This window comes from Saimiri boliviensis, chromosome 19 (genome assembly GCF_048565385.1).
Source record: "Saimiri boliviensis isolate mSaiBol1 chromosome 19, mSaiBol1.pri, whole genome shotgun sequence".
In the NCBI taxonomy this organism is placed as follows: Eukaryota; Metazoa; Chordata; class Mammalia; order Primates; family Cebidae; genus Saimiri; species Saimiri boliviensis.
In genome coordinates, this window is record NC_133467.1 from 28,972,678 (window position 1) to 29,000,075 (window position 27,398).

Consider the following 27,398-nt stretch of genomic DNA (forward strand, 5'->3'; position numbering starts at 1 on the left):
GGGAGGATCACTTGAGCCCTAGAGTTTGAGGCTGCAGTGAGCTGTGATCACCACATTGCAGCCTGGGTGAGAGAGTGAAACCCTGTCTCTCTCTCTCTCTCAAAAAAATTTATTTTTCCAATTATCCCTAAAAGTTCCTTCCATCTCCACTTAGAGTCAGTTTCTGCCCTGTCTCCTGATGCATACAGTCTAGTCTTCTTTCTCATCATGGATTAGTTCCACTCATTTCAGAACTTCATACGAATGAAACCACTTTTTCCACTGTTCTTACAACTGTTTTAACAGAACCCCAATTTCTTTTCCTGAAGAGATCCCCAATTTCCTCATGTTTTCCTTTCGGAGACAGTTCTCTCCTAGGTACCTCAGTAGCTCACACACACAAGGAGTAGTATCATGTTCCCTAGAACCTATAATGAAGGCTTGATAAAGTTTCAATGATTCTGAATGATCTCTTGCTTTAATTAAATCTTTCCTATTTTTACCTATAAATAATCAAATGTTTTTCTCTTTTTGTGCAGGCTTTAACCTCAAATCCACTTTGGTAACATCATCCTGTAATTTGAATGAGTCAAAAAGAGTCATTGACTTTGATTAAAAAACCTTCAACATTTTTACTGACCTTGTTAAACTCTTCTAACCTTTAATAGCAAGTAAACCTATATAAGGAGCCATGCCAAGATCACAGATAAGGAAAATCAAATGATTTACATGATTACCAACAAAAATTCTTCAGTTCCTACCAAATCCTCATTCCTGATGTTGCAGCCAAGCCTCTGGCATTTTCTGCAATTGTTTACAAAGTCTCAAGACCATGGTCACCAGGTTGCTCTACAATTTTCCCATAAGAGTGTAGGAAGGTCTAGCTAAATTGGGACAAATATTAAGAGGAAAGTTCAACTTGTGTTCCATGGAAGCTCATGAGTTTTTTATTTTAATTTAGTAATCAATACTCTGAGAGTTTTTTCAACTCCTGGAGCATTTTGGAAATTTGAACTTGAATATTGCAGCAATTTTCATTTTTAGTTAAAAGAAAACATTTGGATTTTGTTCTAATATCCTATTCAGATTGTGGCAATTAATATGATTTTGACAATGAATTCTCTAAGGTGCTTGGACCTTTCCAAATAATGCTACTTGCTGTTCCTGTTATTATTTGCAAGAATATATGTAAATAATTATAACATTCAGGTAGTAAGAATATTTTATCAGCCAGTCATGATCTGTACAAGTATTTTTAAGAAGCCAATACTCCTGTAAAACCTGAAATATCTTAAAAGTATAAGATAATCCTCTTTTATCTCTGTTTGGCATGTCCAACAAATCTAACAGTCTTATTTTTTAAGTCATAACCATTAAAGTAGTCAAATAAGATACCATTAAAATCTAAAAACATAGAATTTATATGAAGAGCCTTGTGTTCAGCATCTTTCTGGCAGTCAGTTGTGAATTCGACTTCAGCATATCTTCCATTCAGTGGCAACATCAATCTGTAGTATAGTGATTTCAGCATTTTCTTGGTGAAGCCTGGCAGTAATTGTTCCATGCTTTCCACCTTTGTTGTTTATCATCTGAATCCTGGCCGACTGAAACATCATCATCATCTGAGTAGGGGTGGCAGTGTTGGCAAAACTGATGTCTCCAGGCTTTACTCCATTGCGTAAACCCCTCACTGCTCCTGCCCTCCTGCTTTTTTTTCTTTCTTTCTTTGAGATAGGGTCTCTGCCACCCAGGCTGGAGTGCAGTGGTGCTATCTTAGCTCACTGCAACCTTTACCTTCTGGGCTCAAGTGATTCTCCTGCCTCAGCCTCCCAAGAGTCTGGTACTACAGATGTGCGCCACTGTGCCCGGCTAATTTTTGTATTTTTTTGTACAGACACGGTCTTACCGTGTTGCCCAGGCTGTTCCTGAACTCCTCAGTTCAAGCAATTTGTCTACCTTCTCAGCCTTCCGAAGTGCCAGGTTTACAGGGTGAGCCACCACACCTGCCCTGCTCTGCTATTCTTAATTCATCATCCTCTTTCACAAGTAAATTGTCAAATTCTTCAATCCTTCTGAGAAAAGTGACTGGAATTCTGAAGACCGCCACTTCATTGTAAATAGATGTTGCTTTGGAAGGCAGCCTACTCCACCTACAGCTCAATGCTGGCCTGTGCCAAGGATACACGGGTCTCAGCGTCTGGAGAGAACATCAGCAACCTCACATGGACCCCGCTGCCACTGCACCCATGTTTCATTCCCTTCAACAATGTTCCAGAGTTCTGGTTCTTCCACATCCTCCCCAACATTTGCTGTCATCAGCCTTTTTAAATTTTAACCCTTTTTTTTTTGTAAGTGCATAGAACCATCTCATTGTGGTTTCAGTGAGCATTTTTTTTTTTGACATCTAATGATGTTGAACACTTTTTCATATGTTCATTGGCCATTTTTATATCATTCTTTGTAGGGAGTCTATTCAAGGGCTTTGCCTACTATATTACTGGTTTGTAGGAGGTATTTGCATACTCTATATAGATTCATATAGGTTATACTATTTTCTAACTGTGAAGGAAAGCCATCAGAAGGCTTGGAACAAGGCAAAGCTAGTAGTTTAGTTATGCAGAATTTGCACTGTGCACTTTTAGGGGCTGCCATTCGCATTTATAACCATCATAGGTATGTATATTTGTTACAGTTTTCCTGGATATAACATTGTATTTTGAGGAAGAAACAATTCTTTTTTTCTAATTCACTCAGAAACACCACTTGGGGTAATGTTGGACCACTGCCATAGATCTGTACGAGGCTCATTCTATCTTCTGTGTGGATAATTAACTGAGGAGGCAAGGAGAAGACGTCATCTAAACAGAAGGTTGAAAGTGTCAATGAGGTGTTTTAGGAAATTTTGTTGTAGTTGTTGTTTTTAGCTGTATAAGGTGTGAGAAGAAAGAAGCAATTTAAAGTGGTAGCTATTCAGTTTCTAAACAAAATTTAGAAGAAATATGCAGGGCCCCAATTGTGCTAGATTGGAAGATGAAACTTTTTAACATCTCCTATCTCTCTAACTGATGTGATGTTCTCAAGTAAGAAATAGCTTCCAAATTTAGAGCAAATCAAGGACAAGACTATAAACCTTCTGTTAAAATCTTTGAAAAGATTCATGGCTATGCTTGCTACACTCTCTTAGCTTGGCAGAAACACTCCTGAGAATTTTAAAGGCATTGTCCTGACATGATGTCTGAAGTAGAGAGAAACCTGCCTGAAAAATGAATTGTTGGAATGGGTTTTGTCTGTAAAATGAACTGTAACTTGATAGATAATAGAAAGCTCACAAAGTTTTAAAAGAGTTGTATTATATTAGATTAAAAAAAATCAAAGATACTACAAAATGAAAGAGACCTCTTGGCTTCTAACTTTCTACAGTTTGAAAGTTTGCTGAGAGAGCTATTCAGCTGTCAACACAGCCACTGCTTACGAAAAAAAGATGTTCCAGAGCGTAGAACCGAGACCCAGACTGAGAAAGACCTGGGAGGGGGGAAAAACCAAGAGAAGAACTGTGAGTTAGGGAACTATTAATACTTTCAGGAATTACAACTGGGCCCTAATCAAGAAATAGTCTCTACTTCTGTGGAAGGTGAAATTAACATGTGTGTAGCTGGAGGTAAGAGTTGCTGTAGACCAGTACTTCCATGAATTTCTTGTCCTTCTACTTTTGAATGGGAGTGTCTATGGCCAATATCCTACTACTTTTTCAACATTATATATTGTATGTGTTGGGGGAGACGATGTCATTTTTGTTCAGAGGTATCTGGATTAAGAGGAGTGGTATCAGAGAAGATGTGTTTGAGAAACCACATCCAAAGTGCCTCATCAATATCTGAACCAGATTTATATGAAGAGATCAAGAATTTTAAGCCTGGTGCTCTGACTGAGTGAGAATTTGGGGGTATGAAGAAGGGATTGTGTAAATTTTGCATGTAGAAGGGATATGCATTACTCTGGCCTGAACTGGTTGTGGTAGATTGCTTGCAAAGCTGGCTGCAACAACTTCTCATATTCTGCATGCCCCTCCTCCTACTTGGAGGCAGAATCTTTATCCCCTCTCCTGAATCTGGGGTGTTCCTGTGATTTTCTTTGATCCACAAAATGTGGCAGAAGTGATGGTGTACAATTTCTGAAGCCTGTCAGTGATACCTTGTAGCTTCTACCTCCAATCTTTTGGAACGGTTTCCTGAGGCTGCCTAGGATAAAAGAAAACATGTAGAGCCATTAGCCACAGCTAACTGACAGACTTGGGAGTGGGGCCATCTTGAGGCTTACTGCTCAGCCAACCCTTCAGGTGAATGCAGCCCAGACAAAACCAGCCAATTCATAGAAGTGTGAAAAGATAATAAATTGTGATTTTTTTCAGCCACTACGTTTTTGTGTGTTTTATGACACAATAATAAACAACCAAAGCTGAGACCGACTTTGTTATAAAAGAAAATCTTTCATCAAAGAAAACTAGCTCAGATAGCTTTACAAATTCTATGATATTCATGGAGGAATAAAGCCATCCCATATGAACACTCCCCAAACTAAAAGAGGAAGGAATCCTTAAAATCTAGTTTTATGAGATCAGCAAAACTGTGATGTAAATAATGAACTAGTACATTTATTATTAGGAAAAAAGCATTAGATCAGTATTCCTCGTAACTATAGGTACAAATATTCCTAAGAAAATATTGAAAAATTGAATCACAATATACAAAATGGAAAATATTTCAGTACCAAGTGGGATTTATTCTAAGAATGCAAGGTTGTTCTAAGGAGAAAAATATGATCATTTTAATAGATACATAAGAATTTGAAAATCCAATGCCCACTGGTGATTAAGAAGTACTGAGAAAAATGGAAACAGAAAGGAACTTTCTCTGCTAAAGAACATCTATAAAACATCTACAGCTAATAGAATGCATTTTCTCTAAAATCCAAAACAAGGCAAAGATACGTGATCTTATCCCTTCTATTCAGCATTATGTTTGAGGTCCTAGCCAGCGGTAGGCCAAGAATCAGAAACAAAGGTTCAGGGACTGGAAATGAATAAGTACTGATTGATTGACTGAAGTATTTATTTTTAAAATAATATGGTTGTTTACATAGAAATTTCCAAAGGATCCTACTCCCACTGGAAATTTTTAAAGCAAAGGAAAAGCCTGCTCAATGAATAGCAAAGCTATTTGGGGAAAGTTTAATGAGGAACAGGATTCTTCTATCATTTCAAAACATCTCTTATTACAGATCACATTAGAGAAAAAAAATGGGAAAACCCCATAAATCTCATTTTAATCAGGTGGTCAAAGTAATGTCATCAATGACCAGACACACAATGACGCAAAATTAATGTCATTAATCATGTACCTTCTGATCTGATGCACAGAGAAGAAAAAATATCACTCAAGTAGTGCTCCTGTTCAAGATTCATAATTAAATCTAACTATGGAGAAATAGTTTTTAAAAATCCAAATTAAAGGATATTCTAAAAATTGACCTTTATTCTCCAAAAATGTCAAGATCATAAAGGTTGAGGAATTAAAGTCATGAAAATAATAAAATGGATCTTGGATTGGATCTTGAATAAGAGGAAAAAAATGATATAGAAGACATAAGATTTGAACATAGGCTGAATAGTAAACAGTATTACTGTACTGATGTTAAGTTTTCTGAATTTGATCAATATACAATGGTTTTAAAAGAGACACTCTGTGTTTTTCATTTGGGCCTATGCTATCCTTCATATTGGAAACATTGTTCTTATTTTCTCCATCTACACATTTTCTGCTGATCTTCAAATTCCCTGTAGAATTCTCTCTTCTCTGAAACCTGTTCTGATGACCCCAGCCCACATCTACGTCCCCCTCCTCAGGACTCCTATAGTAACACACTATTATACTGATAGGTAAATTAATGAAATAGAAGGCACAGTATATTAACAGATTGAAGAGACAGGATTCTGTACCTGGGCATGTCTTCTGTTTAATGATATTCATTTTTACCTGTTAGGTGACTCCCTTTTTACCTTGAGACATTTCCTCCTTGAGAAAGTTCCCAATTTCTCAAGAAGGAATCTGTAATAATATACATACAAACTTCAAACCACAGCCAATATTTTACCCAGCCTTAACGTGTATATAACTACATTGCCTACAAAAAGTTTATACTTATTTTTAAGAGTTTGATGAACATAATACCAGAAATATATCAGATATACATTATTTGCTTCAGAAGGCACAGGAAACGTTCACTGAGTATGAACAGTGAATAAAGAGACATTAAGGTGTGTCTCTGCTGGGCCGGGCGCGGTGGCTCAAGCCTGTAATCCCAGCACTTTGGGAGGCCGAGGCGGGTGGATCACGAGGTCAAGAGATCGAGACCATCCTGGTCAACATGGTGAAACCCCGTCTCTACTAAAAATACAAAAAATTAGCTGGGCATGGTGGCACGTGCCTGTAATCCCAGCTACTCAGGAGGCTGAGGCAGGAGAATTGCCTGAACCCAGGAGGCGGAGGTTGCGGTGAGCCGAGATCGCGCCATTGCACTCCAGCCTGGGTAACAAGAGCGAAACTCAGTCTCAAAAAAAAAAAAAAAAAAAAAAAAGGTGTGTCTCTGCTCATCGCAAGTAAGCAATTCAGAAAATTGCTCCTACTTTAAATGGACAATTGGCCAATCTCCATCCCATAGCCTTCTAGAAAAAAACTATCAAGAAATTAGAGTGCTATACCTTAAGTCCAAGCAACCACTTAGTTCAGCACCCATCCCTCCCCACTCCCGCCATCTTTGCATTTCACAAGAAAACCAAACAAAGAAAATGGAACCCTAATAAAAGAAAATCAATCACCCAAGGATATACAATTAAAGGGAAAAAAATGGTCTAGAGTCCAGGTCTCAGAACTTCTGTTTTTTTTTTTTTCTTGTTTTCTTTGCATATCAGCCTCTCTGATTTTACTCTTAAATACAGAAACTATGTGATAGCAACTACCGTAGTTGTGGGAATACTTTACTTCTGTGCATATAGTGATAACAAGGAAAGGTGGAAGGCCTGTTATTTCCAAACTGCTTTGAATGAAGTAACAATTTTAACCCTGAAGATAAGAATATGGCCTATTTAGCCTTTTTTATTTTATTTTAACACTTGTTTCTTCCCAGTACACCAGATAAAGGAGGCCTAATAAGCATAAAAGGTCCTGGGGACTCTAGGACAAGGGGACAAAAGACAACAGTACCAAATAAGTTCAGTTTATTCTCCATCACACAAAACATTCCTTCAGGCTTACTCTCGCCCTGTTCATACCACTGGACTAAAAATAGACCCAATGTTTATTTCTGGAACATTGTTTAGTTTACTATTGTTAAATTCTCCAGGCAAAGTGTTTTTCCTAGGAGATTACTTCTGGGGGTCACAGAAGCTAAGGTTCTCCTGGATTACTCCTACAAACACACTGCTCTCCTGGTCCCTTGCAACATGAACAGAAACTCTTGTCTTTTTCCATTATACAAATTTAACGAGCCAGCTGTCATCGCCATGCCTCTGTTTTCTTGCCTGTAAAATGGCAACAACTGGTTATTTCATGGGTTTTGTATGGCTCTAAGTATATAAATGAGTGCAAATGCATAAGACCCATAAGAGGCATATTTTTTTCAATACTACCTATTATTTAAAAAGAGAAAAATGTTGGGAAAGTTTCTCTAAATGTTATCTTTGTACATCTCATCTGTCCCTCAGGTATCCCACAGCTTCTGACATGCATGCAGTTTCTTGCCCTCCACCTCCACTCTGCTGTATTGGCCAGAGAATGGATCGTGACTTGATTTTGCCAGTCAGACAAATGTCAATCACTGTGCAAAGCCATTTAAAGTCTAGATTGGCCATCTTATAATCAATAATGGGAAAGGTGATTACAAATGGGATTGAATTTTTTTGTAATATGTTTTTATGGATTTTTTAAAAAAGATATCTGATGAACATATCCTGTTATGCCTCTTACATGGTATATAGAAACTTGTTACAAATAATCAGACAACTGTCTTAAGAGGACCCTATTCTAACTAGTCAATGTATTAAGGACTTCTTTTTATATAAATCCAATATGCCATGAGATCTCAAAGGTTAATGATCAGGTGTTACAAATCTTTTATCCTTTACAGAGTTAATAGTAAAAGTAATTTAGTGCCAATATAGTGTCACTGAATGAATTGTCATTAGAGACTGAACTTTAGATTGTTTTTAATAGTAGTACAAGAAAGGAATGAGTTGACACAGCCTTCATAGTCAGGTATGGCCAAGGTGTAGAGAGAGTCAATAAAGTGAAACTGAGTTAAACAAATCAGACTATGTGGACTAAATACACCAAAAGCTTAGTATCTTACAACTAAGGTAACCACCTAGAGACAAAGTAATAATAGCTCCTATTGGTGTCGTTAGCATTATCACTGTAACTTTTTTTGGGGGGCTGGCTAATAGGAGAGAAAATAGGATTGAAACAAATATTGACTGTATACCTACTATGTTCCCTGCTCTCCTTTCAAAGCTCACAACAATCTTATGAGGTAGAGAGGGAAATTATGGTTATGCTAATATGAAGTACAAAGATCTCCTTTCTAGTCTTCAACCCAGGTCTTTTGACCCCCAGATCAAAATTTTGAATTTTACCTCTGATTATAAACATCTCCTCTCTCAATGTTTTTGATTAAGAAATGTGAAGTTATTTGTAAACATGAATTCACAATCAATGGTGAAAGCAATGACTTTGGTGGAGTATTACGACCTTTATTTTACAGAGGAATAAATTCAAGTAAAAAGCGATAAATTGTTTCTACTTAGCCAACAAATAGATATAAAGCCCAGTTTTATTTTATTTATATCATTCATTAATGTAGTTATTAATTTGGTGAATATGTGTTAATCATCTACTATGAGCCAGGTATCTGGAATATGCTGAGAATCCAGAAATGAATAAAAGGAATGAAAATCCTTGCCCTTAGGGAATCCAAATGTTAGTGGGAGGAATCAGACAGTAAAGCAGTAAGGACATAAGGAGAGTATTGTATATGTGTCGAAATTTTAATTAAAACTGTAGGAAAAGTCTCACTGAAAAGACAATATTTGAGTGAAAGAAAGTCTGAAGGAGATGAGAGAGACAGCCATGTAGCTATCTGAGGAAAGCATTCCAGGGAATTGGAACTCCAAGGGCAAATATCCTGAATATTTACAGGAAAGATACCAGTATGGTGAGGACAGAGTGAGAGGGAGGAGAGTGGAATACAGAGAGAGGTGTCAGTCATCAGACCTAGGGATGGAGGGAACATGTCAATCTTGAGACGTTGAATGTTCTTGCTCCAACTTTGCCTGATGACATGGTTTGGCTCTGTGTCCCCACCCACATCTCAACTTGAATTGTAATAATCCTCACACGTCAAGGGTGGGACCAGGTGGGGTAATTGGATCAAAGAGAGGGGGTTCCCCATGCTGTTTTCATAATGAGTAAGTCTCAAGAGTTCTGATGGTTCTGTAAGAGTCTGACAATTCCCCCTACTTGTACTCCTTCTCTCTCCTGCTGCCCTGTGAAGAGATGCCTTCCGCCGTGATTGTAAGTTTCGTGAGGCCTTCCCAGTGATGTGGAATTGTGAGTCAATTAAACCTCTTTCTTTTATAAATTACCCAGTTTGGGGCAGTTTTTTTTATACTGGTGTGAAAACGGACAAATACAGTAAATTGGTACTGATAGAATGGGGTGCTGCCGTAAAGATACCAAAAATGTGGAAGCAACTTTGGAACTGGGTAACAGGCAGAGGTTGGAACCGTTTAGAGGACTCAGAAGAAGGCAGGAAGATGTGGGAAAATTTGGAACTTCCTAGAAACTTGTTGAATGGTTTTGACCAAAATGCTGACAGTGATATGGACAATAAGGTTCAGGCTGAGGTGGTCTCAGATGGAGATGAGGAACTTCTTGGGAACTGGAGCAAAGGTAACTCTTGCTATACTTTAGCAAAGAGACTGGTGGCATTTTGTCCCTGCCCTAGAGATCTGTAGGACTTCGAACTTAAAAGAGATGATGTAGGGTATCTGGCGGAAGAAATTTTAAGTGGCAAAGCATTCCAGAGGAAGTGGAGGATGAAAGTTTGAAAGTTTCTATTGCAGCCTGATGATGCAATAGAAAAGAAAAATCCATTTTCTGGGGAGAAATTCAAGCTGGCTGCACAAATTTACATAAGTGATTAGGAGCCAAACATTAGTCACCAAGTCAATGGGGGAAAATGTCTCTGGGGCATATCAGAGACTTTCATGGCAGGCCCCTCCCATCACAGGCCTAGAGGCCTATGAGGGAAAATGGTGTCCTGGGCCAGGTCCAGGGTCCCCTTGCAGTGTGTAGCCTTGAGACTTGGTGACCTGCATCCGAGCCACTCCAACCATGGCTAAAGAGGTCAGACTACAACTCAGTCTGTTGTTTCAGAGGGTGCAAGCCCCAAGCCTTGGCAATTTCCATGTGGTATTGGGCCTGTGGATGCCCAAAAGTCAAAAATTGAGGTTTGGGAACCTCCACCTAGATTTCAGAGGATGTGTGGAAATGCCTGGATGTACAGGCAGAAGTCTGCTGCAGAGGCAGAGCCATCATGGAGAATCTCTGCTAGGGCAGTGCAGATGAGAAATGTTGAGTTGCAGACCCAGCACAGAGTCCCTACTAGGGCACTACCTAATAGAACTGTGAGGAGAGGGCCACCATCCTTCAGACTCCAGACCCCAGAATGGTAGATCCATCGATAGCCTGTGCACCTAGAAAAGCCATAGGCATTTAATGCCCCTCTGTGAAAGCATCCTAGAAAGGGGCTGTACCCTGCAAAGCCACAGGGACAGAGCTGCCTAAGGCTGTGTGAGGTCACCTCTTGCATCAGTGTGACTTGGATGTGAGACGTAATATCAAGAGAGATGATTTTGGAAGTTTAAGTTTTAATGACTGCCCTCCTGGATTTCAGACTTGCATGGGGACTGTAGCCCCTTTGTTTTGACCTACTTCTCCCATTTGGAATGGGAAGATTTACCCAATGCCTGCACCCCCATTGTATCTTAGAATTGACTACCTTGCTTTTGACTTTACAGGCTCATGACTGGAAGGGACTTGCCTTGTCTCAAGTGAGACTTTGGACTTGGAATTTTGGGTGAATACTAGAATGAGTTAAGACTTTGGGGGGACTGTTGGAAGGGCATGGTTGTGTTTTGAAATGTGAGGACATGGGATTTGGTAGGGGCAAGGGTGGGATGATATGATTTGACTGTGTGTCTCCACCCAATGCTCACCTTGAATTGTAATAATTTCCATGTGTTAAGGATGGGAACAGGTAGAGGTAACTGAATCACAGGGGTGGTTTCCCTCATTCTCTTCTCTTGACAATAAGCAAGTTTCACAAGATCTGATGGTTGTAAAAACATGTGGCATTTCCCCTGCTTGCACTCATTCTCTCTCCTGCCACCTGGTGGAGAGGTGCCTTATGCCATGATTATAAGTTTCCTGAGGCCTCCCCAACCAGGTGGAACTGTGAGTCAATTAAACCTCTTTTCTTTACAAATTACCCAGTCTTGTGTGTTTCTTCAGAGAAGCATGAGAACAGCAAATACACCTTATACTCAGCAAGATGGAAAGCCATCGGGATGTTTTGAGCAAAGATGTGACCATACTGTGACTTAGCTCTTCCCATGACATGATCGCTCTGATGGCTGTGTTACAAATAGACTAATAAATACAAGTATGTAGGAATGGCAAACATTTAAGAGGGTAAATCATTAACTCAAGCAAAAGATGGTGATAACTCTGGCCATGCTATGCGCATTGGTGGTTGTGACAGTATTTTTTTCTAATTATCACTTAGGACTATCACTCCTCTTATTTTGTTATATCACTTAAAAAAATGCCCAATGTTTAGAATGATAATCCTTAAACACTGAAGTGGAAGAGAAATGCAAAACAACTTTTGGTCTTTAAGGGTAGTTATGGAGTAAAGAAGTTGGGCACAGATAACAGTGAAATGCTAATTACTTGAAACTGTTTTTTCCCACTAGATATAATAGCAATAGTCTCCAAAGACTCACACAAATCACATAAAACTTAGCCCTATTTGTAATCACACTTCTATTGTTGATTAGAAAAGATAATTCTGTAGGTTAGTTCTTCTTTGTACCCATAGTTGGCATTTGCTTTACGAACAAAGTCAAGTTCTGGAACATTCTTTGGCTAATATATTGAGCATAGTTATTAGGGTGGTGGCGCTTCTCAGAAACCACAACAGATTTATGGAACACATTTGTTCCTCAGAGGTCTTGGTTGCAGTCCCAATGCGCTCCTTTTTGGAGACCAGAGACTCTAGCATCAGACGAGCAGTGCTTCCTCCTCAAAGGTGTGGGCTACAGATCCAAGGGGCCACTAATTCAAACTTTTAAGTTTAACTTCAACAGGATCCCTTTGTTCCCCCAACTCTAGAGGAGGCATCTGCTTCCTGCAGTTTCTAACCTAGTGATAATTTTGTCTTTGCTTTTTTGCTTTTAAATGTATCCAGTGAACAATTTTTATACCTAATTAACAGTTTCTCATATTAAATCCTTTCTTTTAAAATTACTCATGATTTTGACCTCCTAACTGAATTGAATCAGAAATTGGAATCAATAATGTCCCAGGAAATAGTTCTTTGAAGATGGAATGTTGGCAGTGGTTTGGTAATTCCTTGGAATTGAGTTCAGTGCTGAGATTCTGGCCTTGAGAAATGAGCTGCTGGTAATTTATAAAATGCAATGGAATTACAGTCAAATTATTATTTGTGATTGATTGGACTGGTGCATCTAGTGCAGCAAGTGCCTCAGGATGCCAACCATCTCATACACTTAACTCTGTGGCAGACATATAGTAATAAGTCCTGCAAGGACTTTGATATATGAGTTGTGTCTGTGTGTGTGTGTGTGGGGGGGGTAGGTGGGTGTACACAAGCACTTCAAGAGAATGAAAAACTCAGATCTTTAAACACTAAATCTGACTCATGATTATTGAGCCCTAAAAGAGCCTCTAATTTTGTAACCAGAAGGTCAACATTGTTTGTCAGAAACCAAACAAGATTTAATTCTGTAGGTTGCAGAAGTGTCATAGCCTCCCCAAATTTCTCATGTGAAACTCTGAGCCCCCATGGATCCATTGGGAAGTAACAGATCCATGAGGATGGGTAAACCTGGATGGACTCGGCTATCTCAGCATATTGAAACCTCACTCACTGTGACTTTTCCTTGACAGTGGGAACAATCTTCCCTTTTATATCTGAGGAAGCGAGTCTTCTCTTGGTTGAAGAACTACTAATAACCTTAATTAGATGTTCATTATTCTCAAAACCCACTCCAACGGAAGTTACAAAACATAGAGAAAAAAAAAAGGTGAAACACTTTGTTACTTTGATCAGGGCAAGGATGTTTTGAACAAGACCTCAAAAGCATAGGCAACAAAAGTAAGAATAGACAAATGGGATGTCATCAAACTAAAAAGCTTCTGCACAGCAAAGAAAACAACTGACAGAATGAAGAGACAACCTCTAGAATGGGTGAAAATATTTACAGACTATGTATCTGATAGGGCATTAGTATCCAGCGTGTAAAAGAAACTCAAAAAACTCGACAGCAAAAAATAAAATAAAATAAATCTGACGGGCAAAATATCTGAATACACATTTCTCCAAACAAGACATACAAATGGCCAAAGGATATATGAAAAAACTGTCCCACATCACTAATCATCAGGAAAATGCAAATCAAAACCAGAATGAGATAACCCCTCACCTCAGTTAGAATGGCTGTTGTCAAAAATAAAAAATAACAAATGCGAATGAGGACGTGGAGAAAGGAGAACTCTTACACACTGTGAGTGGAAATATAAACTAGTATAGCCATTACAAAACTACAATATGGAGGTTCCTTTTTATAGAACTACCATATGACTCAGCAATCCCACTACTGGGTATATATGTCCAAAGGAAATGAAACCAGTATATCTAGGAAATATCTGCACTCTCATATTTATTACAGCATTGTTTGTAACAGCCAAGATATGGAACCTATGTGTCTATCAACAGATGAATGGATTTTAAAAATGTGGTATATATACATAATGGAATACTATTCAGAAATTAAAAGGAGGAAATCCTGTTATTTGCAACAACATGGATGAACATAGATGATGTTATGTTAAGTGAAATAAGCCAAACAGAAAAAGAAATACAACATGGTCTCACACCTGTGGAATCTAAAAAGTTGATCTCATAGATGTGGAGAGTATAACAGTGGTTACTGGAGGCTGCAGAGGTAGGAAGGAAGAGGGAATGGAAAGAGGGTGGTTAACAGGAGGACTAAGTTCTGGTGTTCTATTGCATAGTAGGGTGACTGTAGTTAACAATCGTGTATTGCATACTTCAAAATAGCTAGAAGAAAGGATTTCGCATGTTCTCGACACAAGGAAATGACAAGTGTTTGAGGCGATGGGCATGCTAATTACCATAATTGGATCATTACACAATGTGTACAGGTACCGAAACATTACACATTATACAAATATGTGCAATTATTATGTATTCATTAAAAACAAAATAAAACTCAAGAAAACCTTACCACAATGACTTTATGTTGCTCCCAGACCCATAATTAGATTTTAATCCCAGCAAATTTGGATGGGGGCAAGTATGAAGTCCGACCTGGGAGGAAATAGCTTATACACTAAGATAATTGCAAGGTTTTGATAATTTATGTCATTCAAACTGGTGGAATGTGTAGATCAAGGAATACGGAATATAACCTTGGGTTGTGTCGAATTTATTGATATGAGTTCTCCTGCCAGATACTCTACATTACAGCTGGAAATAGTGCTAAAAGTGTATTTGGTGGATTAATACTTGGGCTATGTCTAATGAGGATAAGATGTTAGATCTTTCCTAACTTAAAGAGAAAGAAAGCCAAAGGCCTGAAGATATAGGAATGCTGAAGAAGGTTAATCATTTGTGCCCTACACACCCACCAACCCCGACGCTTCATCCCTTAATGGGGCCTAGATAGCAATTTCTTCCTCCCCAAGGCATCAAGAAATATGTTAGTGAAAGATGCAGCAGCATCCTTAAAAGGTTGAACTATATCTGTATCCTATCACCCCATGATTGCAATGGGAGATGCCACCATTAAGATGGGCTCTCTTATTTCATTGAGATTGAAGAGGCCTGGGATACAAGTGGCCAATTGGCAATTCTTTATCACATATGACAAGTTGGGTGCATTTATTGTAATGTACAACAGCACACAGTGATAGTCAGAATTCTTCTGACTCAGAAGACTTTGTAGTGGTCAGTTAATCTTTAAGAAATAGAGGCTGGGTGCGGTGGCTCACACGTGTATTCCCAGCACTTTGAAAGGCCAAGGCAAGAGGATCACCTATGGTCAGGAGTTTGAGACCAGTCTGACCAACATGGTAAAACCCCATTTCTATTAAATATCCAAAAATTAGCTGGATGTGGTGGTGCACGCCTGCAATCACAGCTACTTGGGAGGCTGAGGCACCTACCTGGGAGGCGGAGTTTGCAGTAAGTCAAGATTCTAGCCTGGGTGATAGAGTGAGACCCTGTCTCAAAATAAATAAATAAATAAATAAATATTAAAAATAAATAGAGAAGCAGCTCACTAAAATTTTACTTTATGTAACAGGAAAAACTCCAGTTCTGGTGGTCAGAAACCTGACTTCAGTCATCTCAACAAAGAACCCCTGTCTTTTACCTAGTTTCCACACCTAAGCCAGTTCACTGTTCAAGTCCTTTGAGTGCTGAGAGGTCAGGTCTCCTTGAGAATCTTCTCTGTTGCTCTGTCACAAGTATACACTGTAGAGATTCTTCTAAGCTTTCCATAAAGGGACCTGTGGCCATTTAATAAGGTGTCTATACATGGAGAAAAGGAGAACCCAGATCTTTTAGGAATGACTAAATACTGCCTGTTGAGGATCTGATTACCTCTTTTGTCCACCAGTCAAGGTGGAGGCTTATGGAGGTCAAGTGATACAGTGCCCCACAACCTCTTTGGCACCAGGAACCAGTTTCGTGGAAGACAATTCTTCCATGTAGGTGGGGTGAGGAGTTGATGGCTTTGGGATGAAACTGTTCCACTCAGATCATCGAGCATTAGATTCTCATAAGGAGTGTGTAACCTGGATTCCTCGAATGCACGGTTTACATTAGGTTCATGCTCCTATGACAATCTAACGCTGCTGTTGATCTGACAGGAGGTAGAGCTCAAGTGATAATACTCACTCACCTGCCGCTCACCTTCTGCTCTGTGGCCCAGTTCCTAATGGGTCATGAACTGGTATTGATCAGGTGGCCTGAGGATTAGAGACCCCTGAGGTAATACACTGAATTCTGGCTAAGTAAGTCCATCATTATTTCTCTAGTTCCTGAACAAAAAATTGAATAAAGATGTATTGGCAACAGACAGATACCCCACATTGGATATCTGACAATTGAGTCAAGATCATTATTATAGGAAGGGCCAAATGAAAACCTATGGAATCTTTATTTTCTGCTATGATAGTAATCCATAAAAATCCTGGGTTCCTGGGAGAACTGAAGATGCTAGTCTCATCATAAAAGTCTTAAAAGATGTAGAGATACTGACAGCTCTCTTATTCTAATTTAAGGCACATGGTTGGCCTATGCAAAAGGATTCTAGAGAATGACTGTAAATTATAAACTTGATAAGGAAACAACTCCAATGGCAGCTGCTGTTCTAGATATAGTAACTTCACTAAAATAAATCAGCACAACTTCCTGATAAGTGGCATGCAGCTATTGAGCTGGCAAATATTTTTTCTCTATACTAATTTGCAATAAACATCAGAAGCAAATTCTTTTTATCTGGTGTGACTAACAGTAAAACTTCACAGTTTTGCCTCAAGGCTACATCAATTTGTCTGCCTTCTGCCATAATACAACCTACAGAGTTTTTTTTTTTTTTTAGATGGAATCTTGCTCTGTCACCCAGGCTGGAGTTCAGTGGTGTGATCTCAGCTCACTGCAGCCTCTGCCTCCTGGGTTCAAGTGAATTTCTACCTTGGTCTCCCAAGTAGCTAGGACTACAGGTACACCCCACCATGCCCAGCTAATATTTGTATTTTAGTAGAGATGGAGTTTCACCATGTTGGTCAGGCTGGTCTCAAACTCCTGACCTCAAGTGATCTGCCCTTCTTTGCCTCTCAAAGTGCTGGGATTACAGGAGTGAGCCACCGTGCCAGGTCCCTACAGAGATCTTAATTGTCTTTCCCATACAACATTACACTGGGGAAAGAAGTTAGCTGATATCCATAAAAGGTCTCATTTTACATACATATATACAAATGGTGGGAAGCGCTGACACAGAGCGTCTCCTGATAAAATTCACTAAAAAGAACCTATTAGTTTCCTGCTACTGCTATAACAAATTACCCAAAATTTAGTGCCTGAAACAACACAGATTTATTCTCAGAAGTCTCAAGTGAACGTTACAACAGAGCTGTGTTCCTTTCAGAGGCATCTGGAAGAGTGTTTCCTGGACTTTTTCGCCTTGTAGAGGCTCCCTGCTTTTCATGACCCCTTCCTTGTATCACACCAAACTTTTCCTTTCATCATCAGATCTCCTTCTACTAATTCTGATCCTCCTGCCTTCATCTTATAAGGACCTTGTGATGACATTGGACCCACTGAGATAATCCAGATTGATTTTCCCATCTCAAGATTCCTCAAGATTCTTATTCTTAACCTAATCACCTTTCCAAAATCCCTTTTACCAGGTAAGCTGACACGTTTACAGGTTCTGAGAATTAGGACATGGACATCTTTGAGAGAGTGGGGCATTATTCAAAGTACCACAAGACCACAGCACCAATTCTATGGTTTTCTATAGAATTGGTTATGTGAAAATAGTTATAGAATTGGTCATGTGAAAATATCAGGTGGACTAAGTTTGAAAGTCACCATAAAGAATCAAAGAGCGGAACTTTTTTAAACTGTTAAAGACATAAAAGAGGAAAAGAGGAGCTACTCCAGATTGAAGGAGATTCATAAAATATGATGGCTAATGCAACACACACATGATTCTTGAGTAGAAACTTTGGATACTTAGTAAAAGTTGAACAGAGTCTGGTTTGGGTGCGTGCTATTTCAATATTGAGAGAAGAAACATATGATTATTTTAATGGATGGAGAAAAAACATGTATGTATAACTCCTACAACTCAATAAGAAAAAGGTATACAACCCAGAAGAAAAATATACAGAATAACTGAAAAATTTGCACAAGAATATTTTAATGGTCAATATGCACATATAAAGGTACTCAACTTCACTTGTTTCAGAGAAATGCAAATTAAAACCCTGATATGATGCCACTAAACAAGCAAAAGAATAGCTAAAATTATAAACAGTGCCTAGTGTTGGTTGGAATATGGAACAACTGAAAGTTTTATAGATTGCTGATGGGAGTGTAAGTTGGTACAGACATTATGAAAACCTGGTGGTATTTACTAGAAACTAAACATATACTCCATGTCCCAGCAATACCAACCCTAGGTATATATAGCCAACAGAAATGAGTCCATACTTTCACCAAAAGACATGTTCATAGAAGCAGTATTCGTAATAGCCAAAAATTAGAAAAACCCAATGCTCATCAACAATGTAATGAAAAATAAATTGTGATATAGTCACAAAATTACGGTAATGGTTTTCAAGGTTTTTGGTCTCAGGACAGTTTACTTTAAAAAAAAATTATGTCAGGACTCAAGGAGATTTTCTTTACGTATTTCATATTTTGTTATATCTACATCATTTATTATATTGAAAATTAAAACAGAAAATTTTGAAAACAGGAACGCATGAACACCATCATGTACATTGTAGCCTCTGTGCAACTCCACTGTACACTCATGAGAGAATGAGAATGAGGAGACATATTATATCTTAATGTTTTATAAAAATATTTTAGAGCTTGTGAATGCACTGGAAAGGTTGCAGGCACCCCAGGAGTCCCCAGATCACATTTTCGAAAATCTCTGCCTATACAAGAATGAAATTAAACAAACTGCAACATTCAAAAGTATGGATTAGTTTCCCAAGCTTCATGAAGAATCCTGACACAAAACTACATACTATATGATACCATTTATATAAAAATAACAAGAATCAGCAAAACTATGCTTTTAACAGTCAGAATATAAGACTAGGACAAAGAGGGAGAACAGGCAGGCTTCCGGGGTGCTTTTAGTGCTCTTTCTTAATCTGGGTGCTGGTTGTATGAATGTGTTCAATTTGTGAAAATCCATAGAGCTCTACACTTGCAATACTTTTCTGCTTCTTGATCCCCAGCTGTTTCCCAATTACATTTTCACAATAAGTACATTTGTTCCTTTTGTGAGGTAGAGAACACCTCTTAGGTAATGCTGGAGAATATCCTGAGGCAATCTGTTTGTCTTTCACCAAAATTCCATTCCTAAATCTCCTGTTTTCCCATAGTTTCTCTCACTAATTTTTCCTTGGATAAAGGTTCCTAACCTTTTTTATGCCACAGACAGCTAGGGAACTTAGGTGAAGCCTATAGACTCTTTCTCAGAATAATATTTTTACATACAATTTTAACATATTTTTTATTTTTACATATTTTATTTTGCATGAAATAAAATGCATAATGTATTTAAAAATTGAAATATAGTTGTGAAACTATTAAATACATAAGATATAATATAGGTATCTGTAATTCATGTAAATTAATATTTAAGATATGCAAAATTAATATCCAGCAGTGAATCTACTAAAATTTAAAAAATAGTTTTGACTGTAAATGATATTTTAAGATGTTTTTAACAACTATAATGTGATATGGAACTATCTGTGAGATCTACTGGTGACAAATAACAACTACCTGTGGGTTTGTTGGTTCTACATTTTTTAATTATAGGAAATGCAAAATTTCAGTCAGAGGTTAATGAGAAGAAAGATATCATGTTTTCCTTCATTCAAGTTCACATATGCTTTTGATTTTATCAACAGGCTCTCAAAGCACTTGAGACACGTGGAGCCCTGATTAAGAACTCATGGATCATCCTCAACTTTTCAAACTTGCATGGCTCCATATTATCAGACACTTAGTTCACCTGGGCTGCAGGGTGTGGCGAAGCCATATTTCCCACTTCTTTTTTCTTTTTTTCTTTTTTTAAGACAAGTCAATTTTAGCCAAAGCTTGTCTCTATTTTTATAGAGGGGCATGATAAATGGTCAACACAAATTGACATTATAAATAATGGGTTCCTCATGATTCCATATCCTACCTCTTGGGTCTGATCAATTCTGCAATTTAAAATCTGTTATTCACAGTACCATAATCTGTACACCAATTTTCTCTCTGTTAGTTCACATTCCAAATAATATAAACCCAAATTCAAACACTGTTAACCAATAAGAAAATTTAATAAAACACATACCAGAAGTTTTGCACAATGGTGGAATTCATGTTCAGGATACTTTTAATCAGTAGCTCAACAATATCATGAGGATTCCAGGTTATCTGCTTTTCTCTCAGCTTGATTTCCCAAAATAAGTCCTAAGGAACCCTAGCCCAGGAAGGAAGTGCCTGACAAAACAAAGAAGCCAAACCTCCGTGAAAAGTATGCCCAGGAAATATTTCACAGGCTAGTCTCATTGTACAGATGCACAGTGCTCATTGGCATATCCATGTATGTACAAATACTAGTCTTAAATAATGTTTTTGCTTAATGTTATAATTTATAGGAAAGAATGTACGTAGTCATTTCGTGGAAGGATGCCTAATTAGTGCTCTGTTTTAGGCCCAAAATTCCTTCTCTTTAATGGGAGGAAAAGTGCCAATGCTGATGTTTTTCAGGGACCATTCCTCAACCATCAGTGTTCCTTCATGCAAAAGACCCAGAGTAAAGACCTGATTGTGTCTGTTCAGTTCCATAGGAGAGGTGCATTGAACACCTGAATCTTTTTTTTAACTTTTATTTTAGATTCAGGGATACATGCCCAGGTTTGTGATACAGGCAAACTTGTGTCACGGAGGTTTGTTGTACAAATGATTTCACCACCCAGGTACTAAGCCAAGCACTAAATAGTTATTTTTTTGATCCTCTCTTTCTACCTTCCTCCCTCAAGTAGACCCCTGTGTCTGTTGTTTCCTCTTTGTGTTTATGCATTCTCATCATTTAGCCTCTACTTATATGTGAGAACACGTATTTAGTTTTCTGTTTCTGCATTGGTTAGCTAAGAACCACACTTTGAGTCATTATTAAAAACCCAGTGGACTTTATGAAGCCAACTGTAATGTGAGTACTTGGGGGTTGTGAGGTTTAGTTGGCAAAGTCGCTCTTAATCAAAATTTATTTCAAATTGAATTTCATTTAGAATTACTTTAAAGTAACTTTATCCACCCTTTCTCAGGGCCAGTCACAAGCTGAGAACCCTGGAGCCCATAGCCATGCTCACAATGATTCTACAAAGTTATCTGCAAAATACTTGACACTTATTGGAGTCCTACATGATAATATCTTCAGTGAATCCAGTATTAGAATAACTGTTCTTATATTCAGCATACTTTTTGTGATTACAAATGATGACCTACTAAAAATCTCCTAAAAGTAGTTTGCTGACAGGTTATAAATCTCTGCTGTGCTAGTTACAGTTGATGTTAATCTGCCTAGTTATTATACACCATAGAGTTGACCTCTGATGAGACAAAATTAAAACTGTTTATTGATGGATCTTATTGATTTGTTTCCTCCACAAGACAGTGAGGGAAATCTGTGAGGGCTGGAGTCCATCAGGTTTGTGAGTCTTTGCACTGTCACTTTTCACATGGTTAAAGTTTCCCCAGCCAAGAGGTTTCACTAGGCCCACTAGGCTGCAAGGGAGTTGAACCTGAAATGGTGCCTCATGTGCCTCTCTCCTGATTTTGGAAGTCTTCAAGATACCAGATCCTCCCTGGCCCCCAAGCACTTGGCAGTCTTCGACAGGGGGATGAGACAGGATAAAGAGTGCTCTTCATGGGTTCCTTCCAGACTCCCACTTTAGCACAGGTAAAGCTCTAAGAAGTCCTGGTGAAAAGAATTGTTTAATTTTATTTTAAACACTATTCCTAAGCTTACTTGGCAAGAAACCCACTAACATTCTACAGAATTAGTACTCCACTGAACATGTTTTTGGAAGGTCTTCATTATCTGACTTCCATCTGGCTCTGGCAACCTTTTTCTCTAAAAAGGTTTAGGTGTCTGCATATAGGAGTATGTATAAAATTTTTATTTTACTTTAGTTAATTATTATTATTATTTAAATGAATAGATACAAGGTCTCACTATGTTGCCCAGGCTACTCTCAAACTTCTGGCCTCTAATGATCCTCCCACCTCGACCTTCCACAGTGCTGGGATTACAGGTGTGAGCCACTGTGCCTGGCCTAAAAACATTTAAATATAGTTTGGATATAACCTGAATGCCTAATAATTCCCTTAGGAAATGGAGGGAAAGAAGACTGGAGAAGAGATTTCAATTTATTTATAAGATGAATTTATTTGCTAATGTTTGCTTTCATTCTGGCATAGAAACGTGAATAGCTCCCTCTTCCAGCTGCTGTCATGAGTAAAGGTACTATTCTTTGTGGTCTCCCTATTCCCTGACTACGCTTTTGTTATTTGCTCCTTTATAAGTAAACCTTCTTCCAATTATCCTAATTTGAGTGTGCCATCTGTTTTCCTACTGACACACCAGTACTGCAGGTTTACCATGAGACAGAAAGGGTCTAGGTACTTTAGATAATTTAAATCATTTAAGCCAAAAACATAGCTACATCTATTAACTATATTTTATAGATGAAGTGACTGACATCAGAGAGTTTGGATAACTTACCTAAGGTCACACAGCTAGTTAGCAACATGGGTTTAGAGTAAACCCAAGCAGCATGGCTCCAGAATACTTGCTTTTAACCAGTATACTATGCATTCTCTCAAATAAATGATTTTGACTATATAAGGTGAAATATGTACAGCATTTACAATGAATGCAATAGATAAATATAAATCAACATGGGCAGATCTCAAAAATCTAAGGTCGAGGCAAAAAGAAAGTTTCGGAATCATTCCACTTTACATATATTTTAAAATAAATACACAAAACTAGCTTTAGATTGCTTATGGATACATGTGTGTATGTGTTTGTAGTAAATTATAAAAGGTTATTTGAAAGCAAACTAAGTACATCATAATGGTTTTCTTGATAATGGAAGAAAATATGTCTAGGGAAGAGAAAACAGGAGATTGCAACTTCACCTACAATGATTTATTTGTTTAAAACCACAAAGTAATGAAGAATCTGGGGGGAATAAAACCAGACAAAATTAGGCAATTTTTGATTCTAGGTCATGAGTACATGAATGTTTGCTATATTACCCACTGCACTAAAACAAACACTTTTTATAGCTCAATTCCAAAAAGCAAACAGCAACAACAACAACAACAAATTAAAGAAATACAAATGTGAATAGTAAATAGAAGGTGAAGGCATGGAGATTAGATATGGAAAAACTTCTTTAAAGAACTCTGGCCATAAAGGGGAGGAGAGAGAGAGAGGGAGCTGTGTTTGGTGGTAGGGGTGAGATTAAGGGGAGGTTCTTGAAGAGAGACTGGAGCATGGTTGTATGACTATAGAGAATGAGCCAGAAGGAAGGGAGAAATTGATGATGAAGAAGACAGAAGGGGATTACATAGGAAGGAGAAAGGCCCTATATCTGTGAGCAAGGTTATATATACATAGTAATAGAAATGTGAAGGTGTTTGTTTCTGAAGGATTCACCCTGCAGTGAAATGTGATATAAGGATTTGAGGAGAAGGTATGACACAGTCATTTCAGCAAGTGGGTAAATGAACTTAGAGCAACCTAGTGGAATTGCTGGGGACGGCCAAGACCCACTTGAAGTTACTGATCACAGATTTAACATGAAACCTGTCTCTCCTGTGTGAGAACCTATGTGATTCTCTTTAAGAATGTTTAGTTGCTTGGTGAAATTAGACTTAGGTTTTGCTATAAGAATACATTGGAGGAATCAGGAGTTAAGGGAGTATTTGCAAGAGTAATCATACTTTAGTCCAGCGGAGCCCAACTATGGGACTAAAGCAAGGAAATAAATAGAAGAGGGATTTGAAGACTGGTGAGAAGGTAGAGTTCAACTGATTCGTTACGTGATGAGGTCAAAAGTTTATTTTAATGGGGCTACTTGATCAGTTAATCTCAAAGAATAGGAGATGATGTCAGAAAATGGAAAGTTTGGATTTGAGATCTTGCAAGTGGAGAAGTTTCTGGTAATGACAAAATTCTGAGTGAATCTCCGGTGGAGTGACGCAAAATGAAGTAGAAATTAGTGTTTTTTTAAATCCATGGTGGAAATGGTGACTGAAGGGAGATTCAGGGGGGTTCCCCCTGAATACAGATGGCACAGTGAATGGAAGAACGTGATACAGCAGTTGAAGTTCTGGAAACATAGGAGGAAAAACCAGGAGGGAGAAGTTAGTTTTGTTTTATTTATCTTCAAACATGGATTAAATAAACAAAAAGTTTTGTTTTCATTGCATAACCAGAAGCCTGGATGTAGGCTCTCCAGGCTGGTAACAGCAGCCACATAATGCCAACAGCCTCCTTTCACCCTTCCTCTAAACCATCTTTAGCTTATGGCTTTTGCCCCCATGATTGATGCCTCATGGTTACCAAGATCCAACACCAAGTTGTCATTACAGTCAGTTAGAAGGGAGAGGAGGAGGAAAAAACAAGAGAGCCAGCTGACTCTTCCCCCATTTCAAGTGCATTCTTACAAATCCTGTCCAGTATTTTCTGTTTACATCACATTAGCTGAAACCATGTGATATGGCTAATCTTAGCTTCAAGGGAAATTTAAGTTTTAATTTTTCCCTTAAAGCTGAGCATATTGTTGATCCATACAAAATTAGTCTTGTTTTTTGGAAAAAAGCAAGTAATGTGTAGCAACTAGTAGTATCTGCCATGTGTTATATCCAGGGCATGAGTTTTAGTGGATAAATTAATTTTGTGAAAGAAAGGAGGCTTGTTAATCTGAAAATAACTATGTATAGCGAAAGGGGAGACTAAATTACTTTTTGGTCCTGAGATCCACAAGATACAAGGAAACAAAATGGGATTTATTTTTTCTTATTTGAGGCACAGTTCAATTTCAGTTGAGTCCAGGAAGTGGTAGAAACAAAAAGCGAAGAAGAAAAAGATGGGGAGAGTCAGCTAATTCATAAAGACAGAGGTACAGAAGGACCAGTGATATGGAGATGACAGAAAAAGGAATGGGAGTAAAAGAGTGTGAGATTAATAGTTGATGAATAGAGGCTTCTGCAGGTGCCAGAGGTAAACAGAGACAAAATGCAGGATGGTGCTGATCCGTAATAGTGCTGATCAGGATGGTGCTGATCCCTCCTCCTCCCTTAGAGGAGGGTGTGTATTATTTTGTGGCTGCGGTCTAGATACTTAGGTTAGTGGTGTAGTGGCTCCTAGATAGCTGTCCCCTGGACTTCTAGGCAGACCCATGACAGAGTTATGAGGAAGCCTGATCCTCAGGCTTCACTGGAGCTAAGATGCTGTGTGTTAGTGCCAGGCATGCCCAGTTATGTGCCAGGCATGCCCAGGCATGCAGAGTTATGGAGGTAGTGTTCTGCATAACAGCACATGGGCAAGAGAGGTGGGTTATCTGATGAGCCAGTGCCTGTGCCTTGTTGCTTTGAGAATCAAGCCATGTACTTAGATGTTTTGTCCACCTGGAAGAGCCTTTCTTTTCTAATTCTCATTAAGACAATATTTCTAGGCAATGCTATTATATTTGTGGGTATTCCCATTTATTTAATTAACTTATGTATTTTTTCAGTAACAGAGATTTACTTATACAGGCACTCCAGCCTACATGTTTTGAGGAACCCAAAGGCAAATAAAACATGTTCCCTATTTATCGTCAAGAAGCTTAGTGTATTACCAAGGAAATAAGACGCAAGAGCTGTAATCACCCAGACTCAAAAAGCCCCAGCATGTTAGAAATGGAAGGGAACTTAGAGGTCATCTATTCAAATCCCTCATTCAGACACAGGAACCAAAATGAAATAAAAACATTTGTGAAGAAGGAGATTAGGAATTGCAAGACTAATCCTCAATCCAAAAGATCTGTCTTATTTTGTGGAAAAGGAATTAAGTCTAAGACATTTTGGCTCAGAAAGATCAAAAAGGACTTTGTTTTGAAAATGTCCTTCAGTGCTACATTGGATAATATTTGTAGTGAGAACATGGACTTACACAATGTTCTTCCAACAGAAATTATTTGTCAGGGGAGGATGCCGTTCTCCAGGGAAAGGGACAGCTTTTTAAATGACCACTACTGACCTCGAGGATAAATACAACATTAGAGTAATTATACCAGAAAAGCAGCTCTCACAAAACTATGATGACTGTTCTTTTTAGAAACAGAGTAGGACTCCTCGTTTTTAAATATCATCTAGAGGCAAAAAGCATGGAGCCTGAACCCAACTCCATCCTGCTTCTCATATATCCTATGTGGTGAGAGATTCCTGGGATTGCCATTAGAATCATCTTATTCAATAGTTGTGTGGCATTTAGATAGTGAGGCCGCCCCCCCAGGGAAAATTCTATCAAAACATTTAATAACGTTCCAGTCACAATTGTTTCATAAACCAAGCAAAAAAAGCTAGTGAGAATCCTTCTAAAACTTCTATGCCTTTACCACCACCTCGACTAAGAAGATTGGAGTTAGCAAAGAATCCCCCAGCCCACTCACCTTTTGTTCCCTTAATAAGTTTTCTTAGAATCATCATTTTATTCATTTTATTTTCCCTTTGTCTCAGAACGGACCTACACATTTGCAAACCTCAGCTTTCCCTCTCCAGGCACTCTGCTCACATCACATTCTCGTATTAGAAATAATTAAACTTACGGTTCCTTAAGTTAACTTATCATTTCTCTCCTTCCAATCGCCCTTAACCTCCTGGAAAAAAAAAAAAAAAAAAAAAAAAAAAAAAAAACTTAATTCATTGCTTTATCTACCTCAACTCCCGTTCACTAGCAAATTTCTTACAAATGGAGTTCTGTACCCACAACTTTTCTGACATCATTATCTTCAAGATATTTTTTTCAGTCAGCTAGCTTAGATAAACCTGAATCAAACAGTACCCATCTCATTGTTGTTTACTCCTGGCTTAATTCATGATTCCTAAATGCTCTTAGCTTGGGTGTTCCATATGTATTCCACCACTCCATTCTCCAGATTCCCATCAAGACA

At 38.3% G+C, this 27,398-nt stretch overlaps 1 long non-coding RNA gene and 1 pseudogene across 2 annotated transcripts in view; both read right to left on the reverse strand.

The window, feature by feature from the left end:
- Positions 1-222: 222 nt before the first annotated feature.
- Positions 223-1,543, reverse strand: LOC101051371 (CCA tRNA nucleotidyltransferase 1, mitochondrial pseudogene; annotated as a pseudogene).
- Positions 1,544-24,834: 23,291 nt separating this feature from the next.
- The window catches only part of LOC141582244 (uncharacterized), a 50,490-nt gene continuing 47,926 nt past the window's right edge, over positions 24,835-27,398 (reverse strand). For both annotated transcript variants that reach the window (XR_012515058.1, XR_012515059.1), the window contains one exon: positions 24,835-27,104. This is a non-coding gene — a long non-coding RNA (uncharacterized LOC141582244). The remainder of the gene's footprint in view (positions 27,105-27,398) is intronic.